Below are 24861 nucleotides of genomic sequence, written 5' to 3'. Positions count from 1 at the left end.
ATAAAGAAGTAGAAAACACATATATAAATCTGGTGACTTCATGAACAGGAGCTACCAAGTAATTAGTGTTTTATTAAAATTTTTTGCCTTTTCCTGTCTGTTTCTAACTTTTATATTTACCTTAAAGAAACACACACACACACACACACACACACACACATACTGATATATATTGTCTTCTTTTGATTATATTCTTGGTACCAAGAAATTCCTAAGACCTGCAAGATGGCTGAAGGCTTTTTCCACAGAGACTTGCCAACTTTTTATTCCCAGAACTTTTATAAAGGTAGTAGGAAAGAACCAGCTCTACATGGTTTTCCTCTGACCTACTCTCATTCTCTCTCTCTCTCTCTCTCTCTCTCTCTCTCTCTCTCTCTCTCTCTCCATATATATGTGTGTGTGTGTCTGTCTGTCTGTCTGTCTGTCTATATGTCTCTGTCTCTCTGTCTCTCTCTCTCACACACACACCCCAGCAGCAGCAACAACAATAAATATATTAACAAAAGAAAGAAATTCCTGAGGGATGGGACTCCCTCCAATTCAGTCCTCAGCACTACAAAACAAGAAAAGGGCAAGAACAAAGGGATATTCCTGAAGAGGGCTTTACAGCCAGCAAGCTTCCAGGAGCATTCAACATAATGATGGATCATGATGGAGGTCAGTTTTAAGCTATGAGGGCTACTTGAGATTCACTCCTAGCTCTCACCTAAACATGTGCCTCAACAACATCAGCAAAGCAGAGACAGCAAAGCCACCTAGCTCCCATTGCACAGTGTCAAAGCCCACCCCAGTGACACACTTCTTCCAACAAGGTCACACCTAACAATGCTACTCCCTGTGAGCCTATGTAGGCCATTTTCGTTCAGACCACCACCCATAGATGAAATCAGAGTATGCTTGTGCAGTGTTTGACGTTAAGCCTGGGTGCAGACCACAAACGCACGTTCTGTTGCTCGAAGTGGTCTCTCGCCTCCCCGCCACTCCTGAGCTAGGCCAGCCCATCACTACAGGATGGATGCTTCTCTGCTTCTCCTGAAGACCCCTGGATCAGTTTAGACCCGAGTTTTTCTACCCCAGAAACATTTAGCTATAAAATAAATAACATGTTGAAATATAAACAATTAAATAATAGGTTCACAAGAGAACATTACCATTCCTGCAAAGATAATATGAGACTGTCTTCTGCTGGGTATCAGTTTCCTATGAATGTTAGCACTTTATCAAGACAGAAGAGTTCAAAATGAAGTTGCTTCACAGTTTTCTTAGAGTTCAAACTTATATCAGTTGAAGAAAAGAAAGAAGAGGAAGGATGGAGCTGCCTGACTAGTTAAGAAACGGGAAGCATTTTTACATCCAGCAGAAACCTACTAGTACAGTTGACACTTAAATTTCTGATTCACAGAGTAAATTTTATTTGTTCGGTGTATTACTATCTTCAAGTAAAATGTTTTAGTTTGTATTTGTAATCTTTACATTTTTTTTTAAACCACAAATCTGATTTCTTGGTTGACTGGTTGATTGACTGGTTGGTTGATTGATTGGGTTTCATGTAGCTGAGGTTGGCCATGAGCTTCTGATCCATTTGCTTCTGTCTTCTAAGCAACGGGAATACAGGTGTAGGGCATTGTGAGCAGCTAAGATGTGGTTCTTTATCTGAATGCCTTCACTAAATGACTAGCTGACATTAAACCAAAGTTGCATTAACTGAAGAAAATCCCAACAAAACTGAACCCTCTTGACTGAGTGGCAGAGCCAGCTATGCCCCAGCACCAGCAGGAAGTTGAGCTGACTGTGACTCTTCATTTGCTCAAACCATAACCTCTAGTCTATTTCCATAAGGTCCCCAGGTTTGCTACCTCTGCAGGTGGGGCTCTGTGAGGGACCTATTTCTTGTTTACATCTTCCCAAAACTACAGAGTACTCTCTGAGTTTTTCTTCCTCTATAAAACACAGCCACAAAGAGCCTGGAGTTTACTTCAAAAGCCAGAGAAGAAAACAGTTGAAGTATTAGCCACAGGAGTCTTTCAAACATCTATTGTATTCCTACCCTTCTCCCTTGGGGGCCACCTATAGAATTTGTGTCACTTATATTGTGATCCTAGGCACTGAGTCTTGCCACTAACCCTTACAGTGCCTCTCCGACCACCCACTGTGGTCCCAGCACTCCCACCCTGAGTTTCCAGGAGCCAATGATTTAAGAATACAAATGATTCACAAAGCCTTAACTCTTTTCCCAGCAGAAACATTCTGCCCCTTTGATTCTTGCTTTTGAACTAACCCGTGTGTGTATCCACCCATCACTTGAAAAGGGGAATTCTAACCTGGCATGTCCTAGCTTTCTTAGACAAGAAAAAGAAAAAAAAAAAAAAATGCTTTCCCATAAGGAGAAGAGGACAGGGTTATGGGAAAAAAAAAAAAAAAAAAAAAAGACTTGATGCTTGGATGTTCGGGAACTCGGTGGATAGAAACTGACTTTTGCCACGTCTCTTTTTCTCTGATACAACAATGCCCAGTGAATAGACCTGTCCAAATCGATTTCAGTGTCACCCCACTCGAAATACACAATGATAGTTTCTGACTCAACTCCATTTCAGCTTTCAAGTGTTAAGAGTAATTTACTGTGTTAGTTTTCCATAGCTATGACAAAATGTCCGAGACAAACAATTTAAAAAGAGGAAAGGTTAATTCTCGATCACAGTTTTGGGAGTTACAATCCTTGGTTACTTGACCCTACTGCCTGGAGAGAGGCAGCACATCATGCTAGCTGCACGTGGTAGAAGAAGTCTCTACCTTATGATGACCAGGAGGCAAGCACTTCCTGGACAGCTGCCTGATTAGGTCAAGGTAAAGGTCAGCTCCGGACTCACAGCAGGCAGTGATCACATTGCGTGTGGTGTTTGTACAAACGATCATGTGCTTCCTCAAACGTCAGTGTTAAAAACCATTCCAACACTGGCTGAAATCATAAGGGAGGTTTTTCTGCAAGACTGTGGCAACAGGGATGTTGTAGCAGGGGCAACAGGGTGGACTCAATTCCAATGACAATGACGACAGCTGGAACCAAGAAGCAGGTAGAGGAAGAGCAGCAGGAAAGTTACTACGGGAATGTAACAGGGCTGGGGGATTCTTGCCAGAGCAGGTGATGCAGATGTGGCTGCAGCGGAGACCAACATCAAGACCTTTCAACAACGCTCAGAGGAAGCTGGCTGTAGTGTGAGAAGGGAAAGGGTGTTTATTGCTAGCTGTAGTGAACAGGAAGACGAAGTTGATGTTATCACTGCTGGGTAAAAATCTCTCCTAGCAGATACCAAGGTTGTCTCACAGAAAGCAGGATTGCCCAACGGTTCACAGTGTGGCCTTTGAGACTTCCAAGTAAACACTGCACATAGACCATCAGGGTCAGAGAGCAAGGGTGATGCTCTGGGGAACATTAACCCAGATTCCCTAGACAGACAGACAGACATGGTTCACAATAAAGGTAAATAAAAATGAGGGAACAAAGACACACAAAGCACACAAAGCACAAACAGTTATGTAGGTGTCTGTGCTCCACTCCCTCAACCTGCTGCAAGTAGTTTACCAACCAATGAAAATATGGAGGATCACTTCCTCCCTCACCTCCCTCATATTAACTGTAGAGAGACAGAAAGTTAGGAAGATCTTGGCCTGCACAGTATCCATCCCTGGACATTCCCTCCCAGTCACATAACTTTGTGGTACTTAAAAGATGTTGCAAGAGAATACTGTGGTCCTACAAGAAGTTGCCAAGCAAAACGAGTCTCTGTCAGCACTGCTTCAGGCAGATGGCAGCTTCTCTTGTGAGGCTTCCAGAGCAGAGGGGACTCCAGCCTAACTCAGGAGCACTGAGAGTCTTGCTGCATGTGTGAAGAGGTGGATGTGACAGAGACCTGAACTTGGAGTCCAGAGCAAAGAGAAGGGCACAATGGGACAGGAACCTACGGCCTGTCATGGCAGCTGCTGTCCCCTCTACCTGAGGCTCTCTACTGTGTTCTCTCATAGACGTTTAACCATCCCAAAGGGCAAGCACACACTGTTATGGAGTGTAAAGTGTCCCTTCATAGGCTTGGGGGATAAGGACAGGTGACTGGATCCTGAGGGCTCTGAGCTAATCAGTGGATTAACCCCTTGATGGATTTATAATTTGGAAGTATGGCTTGGAGATGCTAAAAAGTACGGGGCTGCTATCAGCCAGAGCATCAGATCGTCCTGGGTGACTCCTCCTCAGCGTTGTATCTTGCCTTGTCCTTCCTGTACCCATTTCTCAGCTTCTGCCACAGAACACCTTCTTCATCCTGCATTCCCACTATTATGATGTTCTACCAAGAGAATGGAGCCAAGCAGCCACAGACTGAGCCTTTGAAACTGTGAGCCAAAGCAAATCTTCTCTTTAGTTCTTTATGTGGGGCACTTTGTCATCACCATAAGAATAGCTAATCTATATGCCAGATGCCAGCTCCTCCAGGACGGTTTCCCATAAGCCCTTTCAGCCAGCATTAACTGATTGACTGAGGTTCCCATCACCCTCCTTCTCTTGCAGGCCTATTTTACACTGTGATATTGTTCTGTTAGCAATGTAGGTCCCTCATTAGACAGAAATAATATCATAGGGCTGGTGAGGTGGCTTAGTGGTTAAGAGCACTGACTGCTCTTCTGGAGGTCCTGAGTTCAAATCCCAGCAACCACATGGTGGCTCACAACCATCTGTAATGAAATCTGATGCCCTCTTCTGAGGTGCCTGAAGACAGCGACAGTGTACTTACATATAATAAATAAATAAATAAATAAACCCTTTTAAAAAAAGAAATAATATCATAACCCTATGTTCCTTGCACATGATCCAAACGGACTCTACCTCTCTCCCTGCTTCTCACACCGGTTTGTGCGTGCATGCGCGCGCGCGCACACACACACACACACACACACACACACACACATCACTACTACTACACTAGTAGAGACTCTTTGCTCCCCTTCCCGAGAAAGGATATCCACTTTCCAGTGGGGCTCAACAGGTCCAATTCTGAATATAAATACTGTGTATGTGCTGAATCAGTCCCAATTCTATTATAGCAAAAGGAAAAATTGTGGATCTATTTCTCAAAATTCCCAGTCACTTCTGAAAATAAATTTTGGATTAAAAAAACAATCAGGCTGGGCAGTTGTGTCACACGCCTTTAATCCCAGCACTTGGGAGGCAGAGGCAGGCGAATTTCTGAGTTAAAGGCCAGCCTGGTCTACAGAGTCAGTTCCAGGACAGCCAGGGCTATACAGAGAAACCCTGTCTCGAAAAACAAAACAAAACAAAACAAATCAGAGTAGAGAGCTGGAGAGGTGGCTCAGCAGTTAGATGTGCTCACTGTTTTTGCAGAGAGCCTGGGTTCCGTTCTCAGCACCCATATGGCTACTCACAACCATCTGTAACCCCAGTTCCAGGGGAGCTGACATCCTGTTCTAACTTCCACAGATACCAAGTATGCACATGCTATATACACACATACATGCTGGCAAAACATTCTTGTGCATAAACAAACAAAGCCACATAAAGCAAATAAAATTAAAAAACAAACAAACAAAAAAAAAAAACCAAAGTAGGAACAGGAGATGTAGCCCAGGAAAGTACATGCCTAGCACCTTCAGAACCTTAGGCTCAACCCTTAACATTATAAAAAAAATAATATTAATACATTTTAAATATTAAAATGACTCAGAAGACAGGCACGGCGGTACATGCCTTTAAACTTAGCACGGCAGACAAATCTCTGTGAGTTTGAGGCCAGCTTGGTCTACACAGTGAGCTCTAGGCCCCTTAAGGAGATATATATATATATATATATCAAGATCACATCTCAAAACAAACTAAAAAGGAATCACAGTAATCCTTTGCATTAGGAGTCTTGCTTCTTTATAACTGTATTATCTGCTATGAACATATTTGCAACTGTAGGCAATAGAATACTGAAAGTTAGAGTCATTGGAGAAATAACAGCCTCCTAACCAGAAAAAAAACATGTAATAAGAGGACCAAGTCAGCTGGGGCAGGATTGGCCTTCGCCTTCAATGCCACTGAGGGTTCGTGTCTATCACTGAGCAATAAGTTTTGTTTGGTTTTTCATTTACAATGCAGACTTGAGGGATCTGGGCAAACAGCTCATTGTATAAAGTGTTTGCGTGATTCCCTGCACCCCCATAAGAGCTAGGTGCATTGCTATGTACCTATAATCCCAGCACCGGGGATGAAGAGGCAGAGGGATCACCGGGGCTTATTCATAAGGTAGTCTGTCTAAAATAGAGCTCCAAATTCAGTGAGAGGTCTTGTCTCAAAAAAAAGTAAGGAGGATGGAGCTGAAGGTTTAGAGCACTGGTTGCTCATCCAGAGGACCTGGGTTCAATTCCCAGCATTCAACATGGATGTTCCCAACCATCTGTAATTCTAGTTCCAGGAGATCCAATGCCCTTTCCTGGCCTTCAGGATCATCAGGAATGTATGTGATGCAAAGACACTCAAGCATGCAAAAATCCGCATATATAAAAATAACTATTTTTTTTATAATGAGGAATGTGGTTGAAGAAGATGCCCAATGTCAACTTCAGCTCCCCAGGCACTAACACATATGCACAGGAATACACACGTGTGCTCACACACAGAGAGGTAGATCTGAATATATGAGTGCCCACCAGTGGCCAGTCAGGGATGTTCCAGTCTGCCCTGGACCACCTGTTCACCCAAGGTGTGCAGCCACATCCCAGAACAATGGTGACAGTATGGGACACTGATACCACTGAGGTCCATTCTGAAGGACAGCTCTGTTCCCTGCCTCCGGCCAGCATCTGTGGTCAGGAGCAACAAGGAGAAAATACAATGAAGGTCAGTGTAACAAAGACCCCAGTGTGGGTGAAACTTAACACCACAGAAGAGAGACTGAGGGAGGAAGAGGAGCCCAGAGCCCCAGGCTCTGTGGAAGAAACCAGGAAGGACCAGAGAGGAAACTAGAAAGAAGCCTGACCCCATTCCAACCTCCATAGCCAGACTGCCGGGGACTTCTGAAAATGAGGTACTTCAGGCACAGACAGCGGTGAGTGCTTGGCGTTTTAGCTCCTTGGTAGCCCGAGACAGGAGGAGGATGAGCCCAGTGCTTAGAGTTTGGACCAGCCTACAAAAAGCACACACACACACACACACACACACACACACACACACACACACGAGAGAGAGAGAGAGAGAGAGAGAGAGAGAGAGAGAGAGAGAGAGAGAGACACACAGAGAGAGACAGAGACAGAGAGACACACACACAGAATATAAGGCTAAGGCGACTTCTATTTGGGTGTAATGATTGACCCAGGAGTTATCATTTCCAATTTGCCCTTGCCTGGGTTTATCATCTGAAAACTACCCATTCTCTACCCTGGGGTATTAAGGGGTGTTGAGGTGACAAGGACAGCCCAGGTGATTAGCATGCATATCTACATAAAGTCAGAAGCGACCCACAGTGTTTCCCTCCTTCTGGCCACATCACCTTTCATTTCTCCCACTCCCTGCTCATTGGTCCTCCTGGAGCTCCTCTCAAAGGCAGATGAACTCAGCCCCAGCATAATCAAGCTACTTCCGCCTGCCACACTTTTTCCACGATGCAACTATGGCAGGAAGAGTCTCCTCATCTCTCCCCTCAATCTTCCTCCCTCAGTAGGTATACACCTATCCCAGGGCCTCAGCGCATCCACAGGGTGCCAGCCCCGTGTGCACAGGTACAACACTCGGCTCTCAGACATGTCATTGACACTCACACGTTGTTGGGCTCCTTATCCTGGCACCTGACTCCTCCGAACAGGGAGCCAACCGGGATGTGGCATGTGTTCCTCAGGGTCAAACAGGTCCCCATTGAGCTGGTGTCAGAGTAGTTGTCATTCTATGCCTGCTCAAATTGCCCCTTTCATCCTTGAGTATGGAGTTAAACTAGGTCTTTGCTCGAGAAAAACAAAAGTGGAGGAGGAATGTTGTTCTTCAATTGAAATAACACACACACACACACACGGGGGGGGTTGCTAAGATATTGGAGGAGCCATGAAGAAATGAGAATTTTGACTAAGGCATCCATTCACTGAGGGTGTGCTGCTTGGAGCCAGCCTTGCAGTAGCTCTTCAGTGGCCTGGAAATGAACATGAGCTATGGACATGGTAACCTCCTTCTCTCTTCACTCCACAGCCGTGAGGCTCCCTGAAGGATCTGGGGAGAAGGTGACACAGAAGGCTGAGGGATGGCGAGCAGTTGAGAGGGGTGTGGGTCAAGTTAGTACCCTGACCTAGCCAGCAGCATCTAGTGTAACACCCACAAGAAGAAAGGATCCTTCAGTTGGTCCTTGCTCCCTGGATCTTGCAGAAGCCCCAGGGCCCCACCAGGCTTGTTGCTGTCAAATAGCAGAGGAAGTCAGCTGCCAGGGGCTGCTTGTCACAGAGGAGGTGAAGGCAAGCCCCCTGATACGCAGCAAGGTATCTTTCAAGCATGCTCTCTTCATCCTCCCTATGACCAAGTCAGGGCTACAGCTTTTCCAGATCGAAACACCCAGACCCAGAGAAGCTGACTTGCACAGTGACTGAGGAAGGCAGCATTTGAACCCAAGACCACCAAGCCCCTCCTTGCACCACTCATTCCTCCCTCCAGAGGAATCCTTGGGCAGCCCTACTGGGATGCAGCATCTGCAGGTCAGCCAGCTCCTTCCCTTTCCAACACCCACTGCCCTGGGGGAGGAACATCTGGCCATAGTAGGTCCTTTTCCAATGAGTGACATTTCCTTGACTTGTCTGGGCTAACATGTTCTGACACAGAACCTGATAATGGAGCAGACTCCTCCTCTAAGGAGCGATGCCCTGGCAACTGGTGGTTTTGACTCTCATAGGTCTGGGGAAAAACACAGGCTAGTTTCTGTTCAGTTCAGGCCACCGCTAGGTGGAGAGGGTGGCTCTCTTCCTGGCTTCTTCAGCTCCTGGTACATGTTGTCACATGAGAAGCTTAGAGCCGGGATAGTGGCTATCTATCCCTTAGTCCCGAATGTCCTGCAGACTGGAGAGGTTTTAATTTCTATTTCTTCTACCCTTACCCCCAAGAAGCTTTTTCCTGAGCAAATAAGGCAGAGTCGGTTTGCTGGGAGCCACTGACCATCCCGAGGAGGAGCCATGCAGATGGGGTGTATCCAGACCATAGAACCCTCCAGGGATATGGGAGGTGGGAGGGGTGGGGGGCAGAAGATGGGCAAGGAGAGAATGTTTGCAGGCTGGGTGGAAGGGCATATTAAGGTTGAAGGGAGCATGAGGTCAGCCCTGGCTGATAGAGGCTGCTGGCAAGAATCCCTCTTCCAACTCACCCTCATCAGTTGCCCATAGAGGGTGGGTGGTTTTAAGGAACCCAGTCAGCAGCTGGAGCGATCTTATAGCCCCCCCCCCCCCTCCTTCTGGCATGGCATTTATCTCTCATTCATACTTCCCTGGACCTGGACCCTGGCTTCCTCTTATCCCTCCCCCCTTGCCTATATGTAGCCCCTCCCCCACTCTATTTCCTTAGCTCCTGCATCCTTGAGAAATAAGAACACACTGATGATTGAGTGCACCCCCCTGCAGCTGGCTCAGGGCTCCCCACCCTAATGGAGGACAAGCTACCTGTTTACTTACCCCTATATTCTGGTTTAACTTACTGATACTTTGTTAACTGGGTGTGAGGCCACCCAGAATAAAGTGAAACGTCACATGTGTCATACGCAGTTTTTCAGAAGCGACTGTACGTGGAGAAGTGCCTTTCCTTTCTACCATTTTGGTTGTCGACCCGGCCGCTGTTGTTAGCAGGAATGTGGACATAATGGCTGCGGCTTGTGCAATCATTTTGGCCTGCGAAGTGTTAAGTCCGAGGCTATTTGCATAGCCCCACCCCCATCAGTTCAAGCCACTAATGAATCTTTGAGAGAATCATTTGACCTCAACCATAGTCTTTGGTCAGGGAAGAACTTCGATCTAGCTGAAATGAGTCTCACTGAGTTTCACACCATCTTGTTGCAGAGGTTACAGTGCCCTGACATTTTACCCGCTTGGCTAGGCTGGGCCCATTGTACTGATGTTCCTGCTTTCAGTAGCTTGCAGGCACAGCCCGCAGCAGCACGTTGCTCTGTGCCTTGCATCACTGGCCTCTCACCGCCTGCCCTGGGGCTTCCCTGTTGTGGAAGATCAAGGCACCGTGGGACCCACTACCTAAGCAGGCACACTGAGTTCAGGTCAGACATGTGGGACCATGGGCAGGTGGACAGAGAAAGAGGCTGGCTGCTTTGTGGGTGGTGGAGCACAGTACAGATGCCTCTGTAACTATTTCCTGGTCTGGCCTCCCCTCTCAGGAGAGAGCAGACAAGTGTGCAGGCAGGCTCTGTCTATCATAAAGCTAACCTGAGAGAGAGACTTGACCAGACAGACAAATTCTCCCTCTCTGTGTGACTGTGGCAAGCCCCAGGGCTTTTTCTGGTGGTACTACATGAAGCAAAACAATTAGCTTTTCTCATGAGAAGCTGGGGCTAGCCTGGTCATCGCCCGGTTTTTATCCGGCGCCCTGGGACCTTCTAGCTCTTCAGAGCTCCGCTGTTTCCAGAACCTTAAGACATATGGAGAACTGAAGGAACCCCAGAGACTACTACACACCTGGGGCTTCTTCCCCTAAGAGAGCAATATTCACTGTTGAGTTGAAACCGCTGCTCTTCAGGGCTCACTTACCTGTAGTCTTACCCTGCTACAGATACAAATCTCTTGGCTGTGAATCCCAGAGTGCTCTCTACCCTGTTATTAAAATGCTTCTCTTCCCTTTCATTCCAATTTCACTTTTCCTGGCTTGGCTGTATATGGATCCATACAACATTCCTCCCAGGAAAGTCTAAGGGGCATAATTATCCCTCTACTCGCCACCCCTGCCTCCTGCACTTGCAGCCATGAAGAAAGGAACAGGATCTGGGATAGGTTAGATGATGCGCCTATGGGCAAGCACTAACAAGAGAAAACCTCCAGCCTTGTGGCTTCCAGTCCATTCCACCAAATTGCACCATCATCTCACTCCCCACCCGCCCAGACTGTGCAATTTGGAAGTCATCAGATCTCTTCCTAGGCAACTCCATCAGGGGATGGGCAGAGCTGAGAATGGTGCCTGCTTATCCTGGTGCTGAAATAAGGTTAAAGTAGAGAAGGGCACCATGCATATGGGCGTGCAGTAAAAACAGTTAGTACACTAGGCTGCATTTACTTACTGGTACCTTTTTAGAACTTGTAGTTAATTGTGGCCAACTGCAGTCGAAAACATTAAGTGGAAAATTCCAGGAAAAAAAAAAAGACTTGTAAATCCTAAATTGCTTGTCATCCCCAAGCTGTAGGAGGAGCTAAGGTGGGAGGAGTAAGGAGAGGAAGAGGAGGAGTAAGGAGAGGAGGAGGAGAAGGAAAAGGAGGAGCTAAGAGAGAGAGAGAATGAGAGAGGGGGACATGGAGGCTGATGTTCACTTGTCTGTAGCAGTCAAAGGTAGTTGGTATATCTAGGTTGGGTATTGGGTTACACTTCTGATTGTAAGGGCATCTTGTTATTGATCATTACTAAATATATAAGCCTTTGGATAATCTAAGCATTAGAGTCTCATTTGTACCAAGTCCGAGTGGTTGGCGGGATGGTCTGGGCAATGCCCAGCCTTGCAGAGACAGCGTGGAATATTGGTAGAGCCATCTCCCACGCTGGCGTCTCATGGGTGGCAGGGCTGGTGTTTCTGGCTGGCCGTTTCTAGCTGTGGTGTGCACGTGGCCTCTGGCCACAAAATATGGCATCTGAGCTAGGCAAAGCCAATACAGCTTAGATAGTCAGCTTTACCAGAGGATGTTTTTAATTTATTACTTCAACAATGTACCATCTTGCTTCATTCATTCCACCTGGAACATGCATCATCCTTTCACCTGAAGCATCCATGCTGTATTTGCTACCCTCCCATTAGTAATTTAGTAACCATCTTGATTATCAGGCGGATGGTTATGATTTCACAGTGCTTGAGTTGTTAACATTATTTTTCTTAGTAACATCCAGAAAGCACAGGAGTAGTAGCACAAACCAGACATTAAAAGTTTAACTCTGCCAGGCGGTGGTGGTGCACGCCTTTAATCCCAGCACTTAGTAGGCAGAGGCAGGCGGATTTCTGAGTTCAAGGCCAGCCTGGTCTACAGAGTGAGTTCCAGGACAGCCAGGACTACACAGAGAAACCCTGTCTCGAAAAACAAAACAAACAAAAAAAAAAAAAGTTTAACTCTGGTACCGTGTGGCAAAACTCTACAGCATATAAGGAAACACATATCGTACCTAGGGTTCACTCCTATACTAGTCACCTTCTCATTACTGTGACCAAATATCTGACAAGGATCAATTTAAAGGAAGATACCCTTATTCTGGTTCATGGCCGAAGGATATAGCCCATGGTTGTAGATGTGGCAAGAGAGCTGGCAGGAGTAGGTGTCTACTTAGTCTCATCTGAGTAGAGCAGGAAGCAGAGGTAAGATAGAAAGTGGGGCCAGACAATAAATTCAATGCCTGCATTGCAAAGATCTACTTCTTTTAGCTGGGTCCCACCACTCAGAGGCTTCATAACCTTCCAAAAAAGGACCATAGAGCCATGTATTCAAACATAGGAGCCTGTAGGGGACACTTCAGCCATAACAAGTGCTGACTAGGGTTTCAGAGGACTGATGGAGGTTTTAGAGTGTATATCCTGCAGATGTGAGGTTTACTATTAATCTTTGAATATTAAGCTGCTTATGGGGATGCTTGTCTATCACAGCATCACACAGCCCCAACTGACTAACACACACTTGAAATAAGTAGATCTTGTTCAAAGATTCTAACTCATTTTGATTCAGTTTTAAAGGGGACAAGATATCAAAGCTAGCTTTATTAAAACATCAAAAACATACACATTTTCCAACAGTCCTGAGATCTTTGGGAGGGTGTATCTGTGTTACTTGGAGTGGCCACATCAAGGGTTCTGAAGTCCTCGGAGATGAAAGCCAAGGAGTGTACTTCTGTTTTGGGATTCACAGGTCTGTGCCACATCATGGCATTTCCAGGACCCTTCTATCAAATTTTTCCATACACCCAACTGAGAGGTTAAGGCTCAAAAATTGTTTTGTTTTAATAAAAAGAAGCCTTTTCAACATGGAAGCAATATATAGTTTCATTCTAGAGACAAATGACCCACAAGTACCCACCTATTCTCTCCTTAACTGTCCAAGGGATGCCACCACATGGAATCCCATCAGCCCCTGGGCTAGTATATCTCTTGGGTGCTGATTTCCAGTAAGCATTTTGTTGGGGGCGGGGGGGATAAAGGAGTTAAATAAAGCCATCCCTGCACCTGTCTAGATATAGCTGAGTTCCTGGGGAAAGGACACTGGATATGTCCTGGTTTGATTTCTCTTGCTATAATAAACACCACAATGACAGAGAGCATGGTCTATTGTGGGTCGTAAAACCATGCCAGGAAGTTTGGTAAAGTAGAGCAGGTCATGACCCAGAGACTCGGTGGGCACACACCTGAGGCTTAGGTGACTCCCAGCTCCCTGCCAGACTCCAGACTTGGAATACGTGCCATGCTTGTCACATAAAAGAGATGTGACACAGGCCCAAACAGAGTTCTCCATGCTAATGAGGTACCTCTCTGCAAAAGGTATTTAATCTCAGGCCCACCCTGAGAAGTGGGGTATGGTTTTACACAGCCATTTTCCGCATGACAATAAACTGTCTAGAACCATGAACTGTCTCTTTTCATCAAGATCTGCCATGGGGAGCCATGAAAAAGGTCTTCACCTACAGAGCCGCAGCCTAATATCCTGTAGAAGGCCTTTCTGTGCTGGTTCCCAACCATATCCACCACCAAGCCTGCCTCCGTCAAGCCAAAGACAATCATCCCCTCTAGGTCGAGCCAGAGTTCCCCTCTTCCCCCTGGCCCCGGGCTAGACGCCGTCCCAAGCCCTGGGGGAGGCACACCCACTCTGTTCCCTGTTCTCTGCTCTTCTGTGATTCCCAGCAGTGTCTGTATGTCCAAGAGTCTGAGAACCCCATGGTCCTGGCCTTGTGACAGGCCTGGGGACTCCCGAACAAGCTCCTGCTTTCCCATCCCAGGAGCAGGGTCTTGGTGCTTCTCTACAGCCCAGCACCCACCCCAGCAGCAGTGTGGGATAAGCGCAAACTCCCCACACTCCACCTCCCCAAGTGGGCATACAGTCTATGGGCTATAAGCTTCACAATTAGGATGTCCACGTAAAATTTGCCTTTCAAACATGCTCGGTTTACTCACACAAACATTCCTTATAATGTCACACTAATATGAAAGTTAAACAGGCACCTCACCAAGCAGGGAACAGTCATTTGGGCAAAAATGCGCTAACGGTCTCAACTGGGGAATCTTCTCCAGTGAGGATGCTTCAGAAGCTTGCAGACTCAGTCCACATCCGCCATGAAGTCCCCCATGAAGTCCTTTAGCTGGGACAGGCCGAGAGGATGGCTCACATGGAGATCCAAAAGGGCCTCAAGAGTGCTGGCCAGCAGCTAGGCTGATAAGCAGGCCTGTATGAGCCCAGCAACAATGCCAGAAGTTCAACAGTCACTGAGGCCAGGGCAGGGCACAGAGGCTTCAGTCCTTTTGCAGATAGGTATCAACACAAGGCGAGACAACTAGTCCCAAGGTTCCACAGAGGAGCTCTGTTTACCGGATTATGCTCTATGGCTTGTTCAGCCTGCTTTTTAAATACAGTTCAGGACTACCTGCCCAGGGATGGCACTGCCCACAGTGGGCTGTGCCCTTCTGCATCAGATTGCCTAAAGGCCAATCTGGTGGAGGTAATTCCTCAACTGAGGGTCCCTCTTCCAAACTGACTCTAGTTTGCATCAAGCTGACAAAAACTAACCAGCACAGGATTTATCTTAAGGGATATGTTAGTCTGCATTCTGTCACTAGAACAAATACTGGAGACATTCAACTTAAAAAGAGAAAAGGTTCTTTGGCTCACAGTTGTGAGGGGTTTCTGCCTAGAATCAGCCTCCTTGTTCTAGAGAGGCAGTTCATCATGGAGGGAGTGCCAGCAGAGTGAAGCACAACCTCATGGCCAGAAGTGGGAAGAGGGAGGAAGCAGAGGGATGAGGGTGAGAGGCCCAGTGTCCTCAGGAGGAAGCAAGGAGTTCACAGTGGAAACTACAGCTTGAATCAGGCTTGCTAGCAAACTGTCAGGGTCTGTCCCTCATTATAACTGAACCAAACCTGGCAAAGCAAGGTGTTCACACTGGAGCTGTGTGAGAATACGTTCCTGGGCTCTGCTTGATCCAGATTCGAGTAACGCTGGGCATCTGGCATAGTTGTAGCCCAATGGGAATGAGTCTAGAGAGAAGTTCTGAAGGAGGCTGAGGGATTCGGCTTATAGCAGAAAGGAGATGCTACCCCAGGTGCTGAATACGGATGGTTGTGTCTGTGTGTCTGTTCCCCACCAATCAGAGACCTGGCCATTGTAAACTCAAGCAGGCTTTGTTTCTACCCGGAAGCTCCAATGATGACTAAATGGTGAACGAAAAAAAAAAAAATCACACCATTGTGATTCAGTCTTTCTTGTCACAGGAAGGTAGAGTGTTAAGGAAGAGATACTTTGCTTTGGAAACAAACCCCACAATCAACCCCCCTAGGAAAATGATCTGGGCCAGGAGGAAGACAAGGAGGGAGCCTTGTGGTTTGGAGGCTGGGTGTGGTCTAGAATGTTCCAGTTAAACAGTCCTTTGCGGCCAGAGGGACAGGTGAGGTCAGAGTGAGCCTTTTCTTAGTCTGCTCCGCCCTGGAAATGATTCTGTCCCTCTGGGCTCCTTCCATCTTGAGGCTTTTGTTTCAGCCAGGGCTGCTTTTGAAACAGCATCTTCCAAAGTGGAGAGAGGATTGGTTTTCTATGTAGGAATCATGGGCCTGCAGGTTATTAGGACTTCAGAAGGGGTACAGGAAATGGGTGGGATGGGGGCTTAAAAGGGAGGGGGAGAGGAGGCAAAGAAGAGAAAGAAGGACCAGTCAGAGTGAGATGAAGGGGAGGAAAAGGGGGCAGAGAGGAGGGGTCAAAGGAAGGGAGGGGAGGCATTTCTAGCTGGAAACGGGAAGCTGCACAGCGTGATCACACTGACTGCTAAGCCTGGGGTTCCAATAACAGGGAAAAGGGGGTGTCCTGAGGGGATAGGACAATGGCTCAGTTGTTGATGCATAAGACACACCCTCTTTACCATAGTCATTTCTTCCTTTGAGCCAGAATCCACCCTCCATGCTGTCATTAACCGGAGTCCAGCACATCCTAAAAACCCAAGGTAGCCCCAGGCTTCCAAGGACCAGTTCCCCTTCTCAACACTGAGCAAGGATGGCTGTGTGGGTGTGTCTGTGTTTTAAATGCTTAGACTTTATCAGCCTCACTGGTCATCTTTCTCTTCACTGCTGGGGAGTTCCTAAGAAGATGGTTTACAAAGTCTATTGTGTTCACTGTTCTGTGTCTCTTTCTCCAACACACTCAATCCTGTGCTCAGAAATTAAAGAGTTAGCATAGAGTGCTGTCTTTATATTTGGGGCAGATGATAAGCCAGGCACCTGGAGTCACAGCAGAACAAGACTATCCCATGAGGAGGCCTCAGCCACCTGATTGGTCAAGTCCATCCAGAGAGCAAAGCTGGAAGTCACTTGAGCAGGGCTTGTATTGCTCCTGCACCCGACAGGCTGAGTTCCAAGGGAAGTGGTCATCTCCTGTCCTGGGTGGTCATCTCCTGCCCTGCTCACCTGCTCTGTGGCTCACTAAGTTGAGGGAGACTTTGTAGGTCAGTTACCTGCTAAGTCTCAAAGCCGAGACAAGCAATTTAACATATCAGAGTGGACCGGACCGCCATGTTCTCCCAGCATCCCTCAGTCCCTACCTGTTAACAGGATGTAGCTGGCATACGCTGCCCTCTACCCTGGACTCTTCAGCCCAGGGTCTGGGCTACCCTTCTCTCGGAGGCTCATCCCTACATAATCCAGCCATCTGGTACCTGCCCCTTTTGTACCTGTGTCCTTTTAGATGCTGTGCCTGGTTCCTCTCTCACCTCCTCCACCCCAGCCTCTTCCCTTCTTACAAGGCTGAGGGTCATGACCACTCTGATCCTTCCCAGATGCGTCTAACTCTGGCTATATCCTCCCTTTTATCTACAATAAACTTTCTCTTCCACCATATCTGGGAGCACTCAGTCATGTCCTTTCTCTCCCTCTCTTGTCTCTCATCTGTCTCTTGTCTCTCATCTCTCTCTCTCTCGTCTCTCTCCCTCCCTTCTTCCCTCCCTTTTTCTTCCTTTTCCCCTCCCTCCCTTCTCTCTCTCTTTCTTTCTTTCCTTTTTCTTTTTTCATTTTCATTCTTTACCTTCTTGGGTTAGATGTCAGGTTTGAATTGGGTCTGACCCAGAGGTTGGCTCTGAGCCTCAGCTTCTTTTGCTATAACATTACAACTGCAGTCACATCTCTTAGGCACAATGAACCCAAAAGAGCTCACTGCTGTAGAGGTATGTGCCACCCACTTCCTTGATGTTACATCGGGGTAAACTGAGGTACAAACCTCAGCCTGTTGTCAACTCTCAAACCCTGGCTCTTGGCTATAGTATAGCAAGTCTGGGATTTTTTTTTTTTTTTAAGTTAATGCATCGATTAAAAGCTGCTAAGGAACATGACAATAGTGATTGTTATTATCATTACTGTGGAGTTTGTGAAACAGGATGTGAGCCCCAATTAGCTCAGGCTACCCGACAAAGCATCCCTGACCTCACCAGGTTGGGAGCCTCTAGAGGAGGCTGTGTGGCCATGGTGTAGATGCAGCTCTGAGCTCCCTGTCCTGAGCTTCACACAGCATCCTACCAGGAAGAAAGCTTTCATGGCCCTGGGGTTCACTATGACTGCAAAGTCAGGCCATTTGCCTAAGATCGCATGATGAGTAGGTACCTCTGCTGGGACCTTATCTCCTGGTTCCAAGCCCAGTGCTCTTTACTCTGGACTGTGATCCCCTTTCCTGTATGTCACAACCCTTGTGGGAAGGAAAAGTGGGGAGCAAACGGATACAGTCAGGAGCAAAAGGAACAACTCATGATGAGCAAAGAGTTGTTTTTTTTTTTTTTTTTTTGTTTTTGTTTTTTTTTTTGGGTTTTTTTTTTTTTTTTTTTTTTTTTTTTTTTTTTGTTTGTTTGTTTTTGGACTGTCTTGAATCATCAGGAGATTTCAATATCAGTAGACCTAGCCAGGTACATCAAATTATGGGATTATCCTACGCCAAATAGACATGGGCTCATAGGTTATAAATTTTCAAAGGGGAAACAAGAGACATGGCTCAGCAGCTAAGAGCACTTGTTGCTCTTGGAGAGGACCAACTCCCACATCAGATGACTCATGGTGGCCTATAACTCTCTCTCTCTCTCTCTCTCTCTCTCTCTCTCTCTCTCTCTCTCTCTCTTGAGATCTGACACCATCTTTTGACCTGTACAGGCACCCATATACATGTGCACATACACTCACAGATGCAAACATAAATAAAAATAGATCTTTAAAAAATCAAAAAGGGAATAGTTGTTCTTGTTAAGGGGAGGGGGGGAGTAATGAACCACGTTTGTCACACACAAATATGTTAGCTTTGTTGCTGTAACAAACACCTGCGATAATCAGCTTGAAAAGAATTGGAAGGTTGGTCTGTCTTGCAATTTTAGAGCATTCAGCCTGTAGAAAGTTGTCCCTGTTGCTTTGGGGCCTGTGTGGAAGTCACTCATAGTGTCAGGGAGAGTTTGGTGAAGCTATAACTGCAGAGAATCAGAGAGAGGAGGAAAAGACCCATAGCACACAACCTCACTCAAGGGCACATGGCCAAGGACCCAAGTCATCACACCCAGACCTTCCTTCTAATGTTCCCACCACCTCCCAGTGGTGCCATTGGCTGGTAACCGAGCCTTCAACACATGGGCTTTTGGGGAAAAAGTCTACAGTCAAGCTACATCACCAGACAAGTTCCAAAAGTCCTGAACAATCATATAATTCATTCACACAGACGAGAGAGAGAGAGAGAGAGAGAGAGAGAGAGAGAGAGAGAGAGAGAAGACCAGCCAAGGTATCTATACAGAACTTGCTCACATCCTTTTACCTACTTCAGATTATCTCTAGATTTCTCAAAATACCTACTAGAAAGGACATTTAAATCATTTGACACCACACTGGGTAGGGAACAATGACCAGAACCAGTCTGAGCTCGTTCAGTTCCAATGCAGTTTTCCTTTTCAAATGTTTCTGATCTGTACTTAGATACAGAACCCATCGGTGCACAGGACCTGCTGTACTTGGAAACAATGGATTCCATGGTAAGGAAAGAACAGAGATGATGCTCTGTTCTGCCAAGTCAAAGTCTTCTCTATCCTCCCTCTGTTCCTCCCTTGTTTCTTCCTTCCTTTCAATGGCTGTGAGTCAATCATGTATGCATTCCACAAGTGCTATGACCTTCTGGTCAAGTCCGCAAGTGTCGGGAGCATAGTAGAGCCAAGGGGTTTCCATCCTCTCAGAAATGGTTGTCTGCTTGACAATGTATTTTACACACACACACATACACACACACACTTTGTTGTAGTGGCAGCTGAGGGAATAGTTATTTCACAGTGACTGCCATTTTTATGCCAGGAATATTCCCACTCTGACAAGGCATTTTTCCATCAATACTTATAAGTCTTTGTCTTCCTCTGGGGATACCAGGGCACAGCAAAGTCAAGGATACAGAATAGAGCAACTCAGTGACAGACTAGGAAGGATCACCACCAGGGCTCCAGATAACAAGTGTGGCAGGAAGAAGCCAAGGGTCTCATTAGTGTCACATGTAAGAAAGAAAGAACAGAAGGCTCCTCTCTACCTAGAACCTACCTTCACATCATTATATCTCTACCACAGAGCTGCCCTGTGGAGAGTTTCAAGGGCTGTATCTTCATGGGAAAATTGACGATGTAACACCGGACAACAGTGATTTTACAACATGACAAGCATGTTTACTGATTTTTCTAGAAGTAACTTTAGCATAGTGTGAGATCAGGCAGGCAGGGGACTCCTCCCTTCTCTGTATACTCATGGGTCATGAGAATGCTTGGCTTTCAAGATGCTAGTAGGCCAGAGGGTAGTGATGGTCTCTGCTTCATACAGTCTGACACCAGCAGGAAGCCTACCTAGGAACTTCAAAGGTTCAGTGAAGATTGTTCCCAAGGGCTGTTACTTTTCAAGATTAGGTGACCCCTCCCACCCCAGACCACACTCCCTTTGCTCTTGTCCCACATGACATGTGTACTCCCTGCCCCATTGTAAGAAAGAGTCTGAAGTTCCTTCATACACAAGACTGGACGTGATAAAGAATTTCCCCATGGTTACACAGCGTCCTTCAGCTCTATGCGCCCTCCATCAATCTCTCTTCAACTGTTACAGCTTCACAGAAAAGCTGTCTGTGCTGAGAAGGAAGCAAAGCACACACCCAGGGCCTCATGCTAGTGTTTCTCTGGATGCTTACTGTGTATGACTTTGTTAAGAATTCAGAAAAGGCTGTGCAAATGAAGCCTGTTGGACTCTATTTAATTCTTCATAATTCTTCCCTTTCTAGACTGACTTGAGACCATGGAAATCTTCTTCTCAAATCTGTTCATATCATTTAAATTCTTTGAAACACTGTCTAGAAAAATACTGAATTTAAGCCTCTTGTCTCTCTCTATCATGAAAGGTTCACAGTAGCGATAACTGGGTAGATGAATGTACTATGAATTAAGAAGTGAACATGAACTTAGACTCCAGCTTTTCCATAAAGCCCTCACTCGCTCCTGTAGAAATCTAGTTCACAATGAGCCAACCGCTTCATGTTTCTTCTCCCATGTGGTCAGAAATCCATGGAATACTCAGGAAAGGACATCAGGAAGCTCACTTCTCGGTCCAGGCTCTCTAATACAAAGTGTATGTAGCTGATGTTCTGACTCTGACATAGGACAGGCAGAAGAAGCATGCAATTCTGGGATTTAACACGGCCTCATTACTTTAGGTTCTGTGGCTGTCTGTTTGAACAGGTTTTCATTATGTAGACAAGGCTGGCCTTATTTCACAGCCTTCTCAGGGCTGGGTTTATAGGTAAGCACACTACATTGTACCTTAGACTTTGTCAGTTATAAAGGACTGAGTCCACCTAACAAGCCAAGCCATCCAGTTGCAAGCTATCTTCCAAACCCGTCCCTTACTCTACTTTTCCCAACCCCCAAGAAAGAGGATGCTTATGCAGCAGGGAGATAAATATGTGTTGTGTATTTCAGGTCCACAATTTCTTCTGCAAATTCTTGGGACAAGCTTATCATCAAATTCTTCCCATTAAAGAAAGACAATGAGATGTGTATGCCACGACTGTGTTGTTCCCCTCCCAAACTCACAGGTAAATAAATATTCCTGCAGGAAAATATGAATGTCCACAGTAAATGAGAGAAATCTATAGATAACTTGCAGGCAGTTCAGGTCAAATTTTGTTGGCAAAGTGGGCTCTAGGACCCAATTCACGTTAGGGTCTCATAGCTGTCTGGGCTGTGGAGTGATCATGCAAGCCTTTGCTTGGTGTCTAAGACGATGCCAAGACGAGGAAAACGCACATCTCCAGTGTCCCACGGTAGGTGTTCTTACCTCAAACAATGACAGTTCAGTTAGGACCAAGGTTCCTTGGATATGGCAATAAGGATACAGGACGAGTTCATCTTTCACCCCACTGACCTAACAAGAGGGAGTTTCCAAAGTAGACCATAGAAGAACAAAAGCTCACTGCACCGTTCACCACCAAATTTCCCAAATCACTGAGAAGCCTGCCGTGCTATGTGAGTTAAAGTTCAGTCACATGGCTCTAGTCCAGTGGCTCTGGCACAGCGGCAGGTTTCTCTGCCCTATCTGTGAACTTAAACAGCATTGTGTTTGAGTTCAGGCTTAAAGGCTTCAAGGTCTAACCTTAAAAAAAAAAAAGTCAAATGTGGACTCTGATCTTCCAATTTTCAAGGGGCCAACACAATTTCAGAGCAATTCTCATAACATAACAATCATTTGCCTTAATGAGCAACGTTTACACATGACACAATATGGAATACTTGACCATAGTATCAATCACACAGTGACCGGTGTTCCCCATTCCCACTGTGGGACTTGTAACTAACCAGTCTAGTATATATGATTGTATATTGTAATATAATACTGGAGGGTTTTGCTTATAAAATAGCTGTGGTTTATTCATCAGTGTTGAGGCCAAGTTGAAACACCAGGATTGTAACTTCTCCCCACGAGGCCATAGCCACACTGACACACGCCGACACAATATCCTCCTACAGGTGACAATGTGCCTCACTCATCAAGCTGATCACATTCCCGAGTGTTTTCTGAGACCTGCAGACTTAACAGCTCACTGGTGCCTGAATCATCCCTGTCTGTGTTTAAGCCCTTCAGAGCCAGGTCATGGCAATTCGGCCCAGACTTCTCAGATAATAGGCCAATTATATTATGTCACCCGAGACCTAAGCTCACCAGATCATTGGGCTTATTAATCGCAAAGGGGGAATTTCCTGAACCTCATACCCAGCTGGGGATTTAGGACAATGAGTTCCTCTCCATTCATCTGTAATTCCTGAAAATGCTAAGCGGCCGATTATGGCTCTGTCTACTTCCTCTCCAAGTCTTCCATGGCGAACACCCAAGACAGCTGTGGTTGCCAGGCAAGGAGATACCAATGGTAAAGGCAAATCGCATTCAGTGATGCAGGTAGTCCTTGCTTCTGGTAAAGCGTGGGAAATACAAGGGGCATCTTTAGGATGTATCGGACAGCTTCTAGTTACTGTAACTGATGCGGTGTGCAGAGAATATGGAGTGTATCTTGGTGGCAGTGAAGAAGAACCTCCACGGAAGAAGGAATTTCTAAAACAGCACACATAGGTGTGTCTAGAACACAACAAGAGCCTCATAAAATTCCACCCTGGCTTTCCGGCTCACCCACCAGCTCCTTCAGCTTGCTATCTATCCTCTGGGTACCTTCTAATCTTAAAAATTAGAACTTAATATTAAGATAACTAATAAAAGTCATTGACAGATCTCTCAGGTCCTTACTTTGAAAACAAAGATGGAACAATGGTTAGGCAAAAAGATTGTAGTCATAGGCGGCCCACCAGCTGCATGAGCTGCAACTGATACTTGCCCAAGCATGAGGCCATCAGGAAGCTCATCACAATACTCCACGAGGAATGTTCTAGAATCAAATGCCTTTGATGCCTCTCTGTGTTTCCCAAGTTCTTCACTATAGGTTTTCTGCCGATTATAGGAAGGTGGCCAAGAATGACTTTATAAAACAGAGGGCTGAACCTCTAACCCCAAGTTAGAGCTATGGGTGCCAAAGACCTTGCAAGGAGCTGAGCCGTAAGGACTGAGCAATGAAAGTCTATCTTCTTAAGTAGAAAGAACAACCAGGCAGTGGTGGTGCATGCCTTTAGTACCAGCACTTGGGAGGCAGAGGCAGGCAGATTTCTGAGTTCGAGGCTAGCCTGGTCTACAGAGTGAGTTCCAGGACAGCCGGGGCTATACTTTAAATGACTGATTGTTCAGAAAAAGATGAAAAGATGAATCTCCATCTATATAACACTTTCAAAAGTGACAATACAGACCTTGAGGATAGATTAGTAGTTATGGGGGTTCATCTAGGGAGGGGTAGGAAGTCAGTGATGGGTAATGGGCAGTATTGTATCTGAAGTACAAAACATACTACCAGTTCCTGTGATAAAACTATTCAGATGCATGCTGGTGGAAGAGCTGGATTGAGAACAGGACTTGGAATTTTCACAGGTTATCAATCTCTGTCCTTTTCTCTGTTTCTGCCTCTCTGTCTCTGTCTCTCTGTCTCTCTCTGTCTCTCTCTCTGTCTCTCTCTCTCTCTCTCTCTCTCTCTCTCACACACACACACACACACACACACACACACACACACACACACACACATCCCATCTAGAATGTCCTGCAAAGACTCACATGTTGAAACCCAGTCTCTGCCACAAGATGTTATTTGGAGGTGATGAAACTCTAAGGAGTGAGGCCTCATGGGAGGAAATGAGGCTACTGGGGGTGTGCACTTGAAGGATACTGGGACTTGCACCTCTTCTTGCCTCTTGTTTTCTGGGAACCATGAAGTGAACAAGTTTGCTTCACCACACATGCCCCACTCTGAGTGCTCCCTCACTCTAGGCTCCAAAGCAGTGAGGCCAAGGTTTCAGTGAAACTGTGAAGCTGCCATGTGAAGCACCTACCCTGTCTGCTGGGCAGTGGGGTGCAGCTCCCAGGAAGAAGGCAATCTATGAGAAGAAACACGCTAGTGTATGCTGTGGGACTAGGTGGCTGAAGGCATTTTCAACACAAAATTCTGATTCTGATGGTTCATCTGAGAATCAATCTATCCCACTTTAAGGAACACCTGTACACATAAGGAGGAGTTGGTGTGACATGAGATCTGACTGGCCTCTGAAAAGCACCGATGCCAGTTTCTGGGTTTTGACATCATTCTGATTCTGTAAGACATTACTTGGGGAAACTGGATAAAGGGCTATAAGTTCTTGTCCACCACTCTGCAACTTCCTGTGAATCCATAATTGTCTCATAATGAACATTTTAAAATGGCTGAATCCATGAGGGAGTTGTATAAATGATTTGTCCAGCAGCCACAGGAAGCACAGATATATGGACAAACTACAAGCACTATTAATATCAA

General features: G+C 46.1%; 2 long non-coding RNA genes across 9 annotated transcripts in view; one reads left to right on the top strand and one right to left on the bottom strand.

The window, feature by feature from the left end:
* Positions 1-14793, bottom strand: part of LOC143443307 (uncharacterized) — a 106194-nt gene extending 91401 nt beyond the window's left edge. For all 8 annotated transcript variants that reach the window (XR_013112156.1, XR_013112159.1, XR_013112160.1 and 5 more), the window contains exon 1: positions 14414-14793. This is a non-coding gene — a long non-coding RNA (uncharacterized LOC143443307). The remainder of the gene's footprint in view (positions 1-14413) is intronic.
* LOC143443308 (uncharacterized) lies at positions 9885-24096 on the top strand. The gene is made up of 4 exons (XR_013112164.1): positions 9885-10274; positions 19380-19435; positions 21401-21516; positions 22448-24096. It is a non-coding gene; the product is annotated as an uncharacterized LOC143443308 (long non-coding RNA).
* The last annotated feature ends 765 nt before the right edge of the window (positions 24097-24861 follow it).

Source organism: Arvicanthis niloticus, chromosome 8 (genome assembly GCF_011762505.2).
Source record: "Arvicanthis niloticus isolate mArvNil1 chromosome 8, mArvNil1.pat.X, whole genome shotgun sequence".
In the NCBI taxonomy this organism is placed as follows: domain Eukaryota; kingdom Metazoa; phylum Chordata; class Mammalia; order Rodentia; family Muridae; genus Arvicanthis; species Arvicanthis niloticus.
The sequence above is the reverse complement of the archived record's forward strand: the minus strand, read 5'-3'. Positions and strand labels throughout refer to the sequence as shown.